Raw genomic sequence first — 11155 nt, forward strand, 5'->3', positions numbered from 1 at the left:
AGATCTGAGAAAATTTCTTAGCTAAGAGAAAGACAAAATTGAATTATCTATGGAAATATTACTTCCAAGCTAATAAGGGTCAAGCTAAGTTGGGTCATATACTAATGACTTAAAGAATATTCTATGAAATCATTTAGTAGATACAAGTACCATTTACATTTTGCAAAAGAATGATTATTTTAGATCATATGATTTTGGTTCCAATGATAATGATAAATTAGTACTACATTAAAGCTTGAATGACCATAGCCAGACCAATCTTTTCACTCTTTAAGTGCAGAAACTAAACACCAATTATGGGTTCTCTATCAGAATACTAAATTTCACTTTTTCACAACAGGTTTGCCACCAACACAGGTGTCATGAAAACTACCACTAAACCTAAACCAAAATGGGAAAGGAAAAGACTTATATGAACATTGTCATCATTGGACATGTAGATTTGGGCAAGTCTACCACTACTGGTCATCTGATCTATAAATGTGGAGAGATCAACAAAAGAACTATCGAAAAATTGAGAAAGAGATTGCTGAGATAAGAAAGGGCTCCTTCAGGTATGCCTAGGTCTTGATAAACTGAAAGCTGAGGATGAACACAGTATCACCATTGATTTCTTCCTGTGGAAATTTGAGACCGTCAAGTATTAAGTGACAATCACTGATACCCCAATACACAGAGACTTTATCAAAAACTTGATTACAGGCATATCTCAGGCTGACTGTGCTGTCCTGATTGTTGCTGCTGTTGGTGGTAATTTTTTTTAAGATTTTATTTATTTATTCATGATAGACAGAGAGAGAGAGAGAGAGAGGCAGAGAGAGAAGCAGGCTCATGCCGGGAGCCCGACGGGACTCGATCCTGGGACTCCAGAATCATACCCTGGACCAAAGGCAGGTGCCAAACTGCTGAGCCACCCAGGGATCCCTGTTGATGGTAAATTTTAAGCAGGTATCTCCAAGAATGGTCAGACCCATGACTATGCCCTTCTGGTTTACACACTGGGTGTGAAACAACTAACTGTCAGTGTTAACAAAATGGAGTTCACTGGGCTGTCCTACAGCCAGAAGAGATACAAAGAAATCCTTAAGGAAGTCAGCCCCTAGGCTAAGAAAATTGGCTAGAACCCCAACAAAGTAGCATTTATGCCTATTTCTGGTTGGAATGGTGACAACATGCTAGACCCAAGTGCTAACATGCCTTGGTTCAAGGGATGGACGGTCACCCACGAGGATGGCAAGGCCAGTATAACCAGGCTGCTTGAAGCTCTGCACTGCATTCTGCTACCAACTCATTCAACTTACAAGCCACTGCTTCCGCTCCTTGGGATATTCACAAAATTGGTGGCATTGGTACTGTCCCTGTGGGCCGACTGAGGACTGGTGTTCTTAAATTCAGCATGTTGGTCACCTTTACACCAATGTTACAATTGAAGAAATGTCTGTTGAGATGCACCTTGAAGCTTTGAGTGAGACTCTTCCTGGGGACAATGGGGTCTTCAATGTCAAGAACATATCTGTCAAAGATATTTGTCATGGTAATGTGACTGGTGAGAGCAAAAATGACCCACCAATGGAAGTAGCTGGCTTCATAGCTCGGGTGATTATCCTGAACCAACCGACTAAACCAGTGTTGGATATGCATCTGTGCTGGACTGTCACAGAATTCATATTGCTTGTAAATTTGCTGAGCTAAAGATTAATCATCATTCTGGATAAACGTGGAATGGCCCCAAGTTCTTGAAATCTGGTGATGTTGCCGTAATTGATATGGTTCCTCGCACACCTATTGTATTGAGAGCTTCTCTGACTATCCTCCTCCAGGTTGTTTTGCTGTTTGTGACATGAGACAGACAGTTGCTCTGGATATCATCAAAGCAGTGGATAAGAAGGTGGCAAGATCACCAAATCTGCCCAGAAAGTTCAGAAGCCTAAGTGAATATTATCCCCAATACCTGCCATCCCAGTGTTAATCAGTGGTGGAAGAACATCCTAGTGTTAATCAGTGGTGGAAGAATCAGTGGTGGAAGAACAGTCCGAACTGTTTGTGTCTGGGCAGCCTGGGGGCTCAGCGGTTTAGCGCCACCTTCTGCCCATGGCCTGATCCTGGAGACCGGTTCGGTCCTGTGTCTGGCTCCCTGCATGGAGCCTGCTTCTCCCTCTCCCTCTACCTGTGTCTCTGTGCCTCTCTGTGTGTGTGTGTCTCTCATGAATAAATAAATAAAATCTTAAAAAAAAAAAAGAACTGTTTGTGTCAATTGGCCATTTAAGTTTTATTAAACTTAATAAAACTTTTACTATTGTAAAAGACTGGTTAATGCATTGCAAAACATTCAGAAGAAAAGGAGAATATTGTGTGGACCATTGTGGGGTTTCGTGCATAATCAGTGATTTTAGGTTATTAATTTCTATAATCAGTACCTTTTTGTGTAGTTTCAAGTTTTTATTTAAGTTCTAGTTAACTTATTATAATATTAGTTTCAGAAACAGAATTTAGTGATTCATCACTTTCATACAACACCCAGCGCTCATCAGAAGTGCCTTGCTTAAAAAAAAAAAAAAAAAAGAAGTGCCTTGCTTAATACCCATCACCCATTTAACCTATCCACCCACCCACCTCCCCTCCAGCAACTCTCAGTATGTTCTCTGTGCTTAAGAGTCTCTTTTATGATTTCTCTCTCTTTTTTCTATGTTCACCTGTTCATCTCTTAAATTCCACATAGGGGTGAAATAATTTTGGTCAAGTTGTTTCCATTAAAAAGTACTAACTTATTAGTACTAAATATATCACTGAAATTTGAGACCCATTAAAACAAGTTTAATGAGAAAAAAGCATATTGAACTTCGTATTTGTCTTCAGCTACCAATTAATTTTTTATCACTTATGGAAAAAAATCCCACTCTTTGAAAACATTCAAAACTAAGCTAATATATTTTCCAATAATTTTATGAACATATCTGTCACTCTTCCTTTTGTATTCTTTCCCAACTAGACTCCATGCTATCCCCCAAAATACATGTGTTCTATTTTTTAAATCTGCTTGGTCTATTTCCTCTACCCAGAAGAATTTCTCTTTCAGCTTTACCTAATATATGCATTCTCATTCCTTAAGAACCAGTTCAAGTAACATCTAATCTAAAAAAAAATTTCCAGGAAGAATTAATTGCTTTCTTTTCTGCACTATCCAAAACACTCTTTTTCTCCTAACTACATTCACTTATTAATTCATCTATCAATTTTTTCAACAAATATATATTGAATTCTTACTATGTGTTAGTTCTAAGGACAAGCTGTATATTGGTAAACAAGCAGACATGATTCTCAGGTTGAAAACACAGTAGCAGCAGGACATGTAAATATGAGTGTGTGTATCTTTTATAGATATATAAATTTTCTAAATATATAAATTGATAGATGATGGATAGATATAAGCATTTCTAAATACATAACTGATATATATATCATAGTTATATATATTTTATATAGTTATATATTGTATAATATATAGTATAATATATATATAACATATATATATATTACTTAGAGTCTCTGAGTTATTATATTTCCTATATTGGAATCAGTATTATCATTCTATGACCATCCTATAAAACAATAGAGTAGCTTTTTTCCTAAAACCACTGTGTTATCCTAGGATTTAAAGCACATTTTACCACAGAAGTAATAAAATATAAATTAAAGATAACTTGTAAGGGATGTTTACAGTTAGAACAAAATACAAAAAGGCAAATGTTTCTAATTGGTTTATCTGGAACGAGTCAATGTTTTCTGTACATTTAAGACTTTACTAATAAGTTGACGTACAGAATCACACTAGTATGATATATATAGATAGCGCTCATTATTATCTTGAATTTTCATACAACAAATTTTCAACATAAATGAAATAGTAAGGTTAAAGTGAACTTTAGTGGTTATCATATCTATTTTCCTAACAGACATGCAGAAAAACAATGTATTAACCATGAAAAATGCATTAGCTCCTAAAGGAAAATGTAATTAACTATTACGGATGACTAATTAAAAATATGAGGCAATTATGGTGCAAGGTTTTCTATGTATGTCCTTTCTTTGAACCCACAACAGCAACACTGAAACCAAAATAACAACAAAGAAGAGGACATCCTGTGCTTATAATCACAAAAATACCATGATAACACTCCAATTGGTGTTTGTTGAATTGACTTGAATTTTACAAAGAAAATGCAACCAAGATAACCTAGCCATTAAGCATTAGAAGTGGAATTCTGACTTCTTTTTTTTTTAAGATTTTATTTATTTATTTGAGAAAAAGAGAAAGAGAGCACAAGCAGGAGTGTAGGTGGGGGTGGGGAGGAGCAGTGGGAGAGGGAGAAGCTGACTCCTTGCTGAGTAGGTAGCTGGAAGTGGGGCTTGATCACCGGACCCTGAGATCTTGACCTGAACCGAAGTCCGGACTGAGCCACCTAGGCGCCCCTCTAACTTCAGTTCTGATTGAGTTCAAGATATTTCCAATGTGAATTTATTTACTGCACTAACAAAAAAGAAAGGCAATCAAAGTGACCTTTTCAGCAAGAAGCACCACACACTGTGAGCATACAGTGTGATAAAGTCAAAAGTTTTAGTGGTTTGATCTGTAACAGTGGAAATATCAGGTGCCAATAATGTTCCCATTTTCTTGGAGGGTCAGAGATGCTTCAAAAATCCAGAGAAAGTAGAAACTTTTTATCTAAATGACCATTTGCATGAATTTTTTTTTTTTCCTGACAGAAACCCTTGGTGATTATATAACTCTACAAAAAACCTAAAGGATAAAACACACAAACAAACAAACACACCTAAAGGACAAAATAGCTTTCCTCTCTCTCTCAATCTCTCTCTCTCTCTTTTTTACCAAAGATGATCCTTTTAAAAAAGATAAACCTCAGATTTCATTATAAAATAAGAGAATGAAAATCAAAACCGGAATGCTCATTTCATTCTATCATTCATGGAAAGATCATTCTACACAATACAAATTCAAAAATTTGCCACTAGAATTTTTAGGGCATCAGTCAAAATTCTCAAAGACAAATAAAAAAAAAAGTGCTTTTGATGGTACAGTGAGTTGGTAACAAAAATAATCTACATTCTAATTTAATATATATTTTAAATCATTATTAAATTTCTTGAAAATGATAATCCAGTACACATTGTTGAACTTTAATTGTAGATGTCACCTATTCCTTCAAGAATGGTAAAGGATGATGTAGTGAAACTAGCAATACCTCTGTTAGAAGGAATTAGGGAGATTAAATTTAAAATCCACCAACAGATAAAAATTAAAAAAAAAAAAAAAAAAAAAGGGATCCCTGGGTGGCGCAGCGGTTTGGCGCCTGCCTTTGGCCCAGGGCGCGATCCTGGAGACCCGAGATTGAATCCCACATCGGGCTCCCAGTGCATGGAGCCTGCTTCTCCCTCTGCCTGTGTCTCTGCCTCATTCTCTCTGTCTCTGTGACTATCACAAATAAAAATTAAAAAAAAATAAAATAAAATAAAAATAAAATCCACCAACAGGTTCTTTGAAAGAATTAATAAGATAGATAAACCACTAGCCAGCCTTATTAAAAAGGAGAGAGAAGACTCAAATTAATAAAATCATGAATGAGAGAGGAGAGATCACTGCCAACACCAAGGAAATACAAACGATTTTAAAAACATATTATGAACAACTTTATGCCAATATATTAGGCAATCTTGAAGAAATGGACGTATTTCTGGAAAGCTACAAACTACCAAAACTGGAACAGGAAGAAATAGAACCTGAACAGGCCAATAACCAGGGAGGAAATTGAAGCAGTCATCAAAAACCTCCCAAGACACAAAAGTCCAGGGCCAGATGGCTTCCCAGAGGAATTCTATCAAACGTTTAAAGAACGTTTTCTACTAAAGCTGTTTGGAAAGATAGAAAGAGATGGAGTACTTCCAAATTCATTCTATGAGGCCAGCATCACCTTAATTCCAAAACCAGACAAAGATCCCACAAAAAAGGAGAATTACAGACCAATATCCCTGATGAACATGGATGCAAAAATTCTCAACAAGATACTAGCAAATAGGATCCAACAATACATTAAGACAATTATTCACCATGACCAAGTAGGATTTATCCCCGGGAAACAAGGCTGGTTCAACACTCGTAAAACAATCAATGTGATTCATCATATCAGCAAGAGAAAAACCAAGAACCATATGATCCTCTCATTAGATGCAGAGAAAGCTTTTGACAAAAAACAGCATCCATTCCTGATCAAAACTCTTCAGAGTGTAGGGATAGAGGGAACATTCCTCAACATCTTAGAAGCCATCTACGAAAAGCACACAGCGAGTGTCATTCTCAATGGGGAAGCACTGGGAGCCTTTCCCCTAAGATCAGCAACAAGACAGGGATGTCCACTATCACCACTACTATTCAACATAGTACTGGAAGTCCTAGCCTCAGCAATCAGGCAACAAAAAGACATTAAAGGCATTCAAATTGGCAAAGAAGAAGTCAAACTCTCCCTCTTTGCCGATGACATGATACTCTACATAGAAAACCCAAAAGCCTCCACCCCAAGATTGCTAGAACTCATACAGCAATTTGGTAGCATGGCAGGATACAAAATCAATACCCAGAAATCAGTGGCATTTCTATACACTAACAATGAGACTGAAGAAAGAGAAATTAAGGAGTCAATCCCATTTACAATTGCACCCAAAAGCATAAGATACCTAGGAATAAACCTAACCAAAGAGGTTAGGATCTATAACCTAGAGGTAAAGGATCTATACCCTAAAAACTATCAAACACTTCTGAAAGAAATTGAGGAAGACACAAAGAGATGGAAAAATATTCCATGCTCATGGATTGGCAGAATTAATATTGTGAAAATGTCAATGTTACCCAGGGCAATTTACACGTTTAATGCAATCCCTATCAAAATACCATGGACTTTCTTCAGAGAGTTAGAACAAATTATTTTAAGATTTGTGTGGAATCAGAAAAGATCCCGAATAGCCAGGGGAATTTTAAGAAAGAAAACCATATCTGGGGGCATCACAATGCCAGATTTCAGGTTGTACTACAAAGCTGTGGTCATCAAGACCGTGTGGTACTGGCACAAAAACAGACACATAGATCAATGGAACAGAATAGAGAACCCAGAAGTGGACCCTGAACTTTATGGTCAACTAATATTTGATAAAGGAGGAAAGACTATCCACTGGAAGAAAGGCAGTCTCTTCAATAAATGGTGCTGGGAAAATTGGACATCCACGTGCAGAAGAATGAAACTAGACCACTCTCTTGCACCATACACAAAGATAAACTCAAAATGGATGAAAGATCTAAATTTGATATAAGATTCCATCAAAATCCTAGAGGAGAACCAGGCAACACCCTTTTTGAACTCGGCCACAGTAACTTCTTGCAAGATACATCCACGAAGGCAAAAGAAACAAAAGCAAAAATGAACTATTGGGACTTCATCAAGATAAGAAGCTTTTGCACAGCAAAGGATACAGTCAACAAAACTCAAAGACAACCTACAGAATGGGAGAAGATAATTGCAAATGACATATCAGATAAAGGGCTAGTTTCCAAGATCTATAAAGAACTTATTAAACTCAACACCAAAGAAACAAACAATCCAATCATGAAATGGGCAAAAGACATGAACAGAAATCTCACAGAGGAAGACATAGACATGGCCAACATGCACATGAGAAAATGCTCTGCATCACTTGCCATCAGGGAAATACAAATCAAAACCACAATGAGATCCCACCTCACACCAGTGAGAATGGGGAAAATTAACAAGGCAGGAAACAACAAGTGTTGGAGAGGATGCGGAGAAAAGGGAACCCTCTTACACTGTTGGTGGGAATGTGAACTGGTGCAGCCACTCTGGAAAACTGTGTGGAGGTTCCTCAAAGAGTTAAAAATAGACCTGCCCTACGACCCAGCAATTGCACTGTTGGGGATTTACCCCAAAGATACAGATGCAATGAAACGCCGGGACACCTGCACCCCGATGTTTATGGCAGCAATGTCCACAATAGCCCAACTGTGGAAGGAGCCTCGGTGTCCATCGAAAGATGAATGGATAAAGAAGATGTGGTTTATGTATACAATGGAATATTCCTCAGCCATTAGAAACGACAAATACCCACCATTTGCTTCAACGTGGATGGAACTGGAGAGTATTATGCTGAGTGAAGTAAGTCAATCGGAGAAGGACAAACAGTGTATGTTCTCATTCATTTGGGGAATATAAATAATAGTGAAAGGGAATAGAAGGGAAGGGAGAAGAAATGTGTGGGAAATATCAGAAAGGGAGATAGAACATAAAGACTCCTAACTCTGGGAAACGAACTAGGGGTGGTGGAAGGGGAGGAGGGTGGGGGGTGGGGGGGAATGGGTGTTGGGCACTGAGGGGGCCACTTGACGGGATGAGCACTGGGTGTTATTCTGTATATTGGCAAATTGAACACCAATAAAAAATAAATGTAGTATTAAAAAAATAAAATAAAATCCACCAACACTATCATTCCAGACCAACTATTTGCCTTTCTGAGTTTCAATCCTTTATCTATAAAATAAGGCTAAATATTATACAAAAAGCACTTATTACAAAATTGAGACATAGCAAGTACACTCAGATGCGTGTCAATGCTTAAATAAAATATTTGAACTTTGGGGCACCTGGGTGGCTCAGTTGGTTAAACATTTACCTTTGGCTCAGGTCATGATCCTGGGGTCCTGGGACTGAGCCCCCCACTGGGCTCCCCACAAAGCCTCCTACTCCCTCTACCTGTTTGTGTGCTCTAACTCTCTCACATGCTCTCTCTCTGTGTCAAATAAATAAATAGAAATCTTTTTAAAAATTGAGCCTCTATGAAATCTTGGAAACATGCAGACATATTTATAAATGCCTACAATACCATTTTTCAAAATGTGGTCTGTAGACTCTTGTGAGTGTCTAGGACAAAGAAGTTCTTGTCATTAAAACTTTTTTCATAATACTAAGGCATGGTTTGTCTTTTCTAATCTTTTTCTCTCATACATGGACAAAAGAGATTTCCAGAGGTTATATGATATGTGATATTATCACCCTGGAAACTAATGGAATATTTATTTGTATAGTATTGTATTTTAAGTATTTATCAGATTTAACTTCTAATATGATAAATATTGATAGATATAACCCACACATATAAAGTCTCATGTGTTCCTCAATAATTTGTAAATGTCCTGATATCAAAAATTTGAGAAATGTTGCCATAGAGATATACTGAGTACCACAGTAATTTAGGCCATAATGATCTCAGAAAAATAAAATCCTAGATGATTTTAATCTTCTACCCTTAAAATCTGAAAACAAACGTTTCAAGGGGTGCCTATGTGGCTTAGTCAGTTAGGCACTGACTTTTGGTTTTGGCTCAGCTCATGATCTCTGGGTCGTGAGATCAAGCCCCACCACAGGTTCCAAGCTCAGCACAGTCTGCTTGAGATTCTCTCTCCCACCCTCCCCTTTCCCTTACCCTCTGCCCCTCTCCCCACTCATGCTCTCTCTCTCTCTCAAATAAATGAAATCATAAAGAAAGGAGAAAGAAAACATTTCAGTAAGACAAAAACTATCTAAAAACCTTCCAGGAAATAATTATCAGATTGAACTATCACAGCCTAAATATGGTCCTCATCTTACTTTTCTAGAAAGTGACTGCTTTCAGTAGATTCAGAGCTGAACAGTGTTTCAGTTACCGATAAATGTACCTATGCAGAAATGTGCATAAAATAAAATAAATCAAAATCTCAATTTTTATGTAAATTATGATGGCTATCCCTGTGAATGAACCATGCCATTTATCTGAGGAGTTCCTTTTTCTACACTCAGGAACCTGAAGGACGATCTTAGCCATACCGCTCATCCAAAGTGCACAGGATTAGAGCAAAGTGATCTGAAATATATTATGATATGCTTTGCTTAAGTCATGGTAAAACTTTTGGAAATATGGACCTGGGGCAAAATATAACCTAACAATTGTCATGTTATTTAAATTAAATTTACCTCTACCCATATAAAAGACTCTGCATAATATAAAACAAAAAAAACCCACATATTTTATTGAAAGAATACCACAGGATTAACAGCATCTATGGAAAGACTGGAGAAACAGTACTGATATAAATGTAAAATCCTAAAAGGAAGGTATGGTGCCAAGCATGAACACAAACAATGTGGTTAAGATACTATTGCCGCGGAAGAAAGAATATTGCCTCTGGTAGTGATATCTTTCTTTTCCAACACGAATAAGCTCTCAAACACCCTGGTTCTTTTGTGTCTTTCACTCCAAGTTAAAAATTCCAAATGGGAGCTTCAGATTGATCAAGTTTAATTTAGATGTCCTTGCCCCATGTGGTTATTTGCCTCTATTGATTTAGTCTGTCCTCAAACAGCATCATGGAGACAGAAAATGAAATCATCCATATTCCTGGAGACCTTACCCAAAATCTCGTTTGTTAACTACATTGACCAGTTCCAAGCCAAGCTCTCCAGGTGAAATAAATACTTTCTCTAGTTTGAGCACCTTCTACTTTCATATCCCATGACATATAGACACACACACACACACACACACACACACACACACACACATTTCACTACCACGAGTCCCTATTTAAAAAAGAAGCAAAAGAATAGGAAACTAGACATAAAATCAGTTCTAATAAATTATATGTATGATTCCCCAAATAAAAAGAGCTAGATAGAGGCTGCAGTATTCATTTTTACAACTAGCTACATGCTTGTAATTCGTATTTCAAATTCCTTTTTTTTTAATCCAACAATTTGTTTTTTTTTTTAATATAAAAAGCTGTACAAATCTGATGTATACAACCTGTTGAGTTTGGAGTTAAGTACATAATGTGAGACCATCACCACAACCTATGCCATAAACATACCCATCACCTCCAAACGTTTCTTTTTTTTGTTGGCATTCCAAGTTTCCTTTCCCTTCAACCAATATCAGTTTTAAAGTTTTCAACCAAATAGCATGCTTTGGTTTTCTATTGTTGATATAACTTTGTGGCTTAAAACAACACGCATAAACATTCTTTTATAGTCCTTAAATATGTCTT

At 37.0% G+C, this 11155-nt stretch overlaps 1 pseudogene; it reads left to right on the forward strand.

The window, feature by feature from the left end:
• The first annotated feature begins 222 nt into the window (after positions 1–222).
• Positions 223–2176, forward strand: LOC125752180 (elongation factor 1-alpha 1-like; annotated as a pseudogene).
• The last annotated feature ends 8979 nt before the right edge of the window (positions 2177–11155 follow it).

Source organism: Canis lupus, chromosome 11 (assembly GCF_003254725.2).
Source record: "Canis lupus dingo isolate Sandy chromosome 11, ASM325472v2, whole genome shotgun sequence".
Classification (NCBI taxonomy): Eukaryota; Metazoa; Chordata; class Mammalia; order Carnivora; family Canidae; genus Canis; species Canis lupus.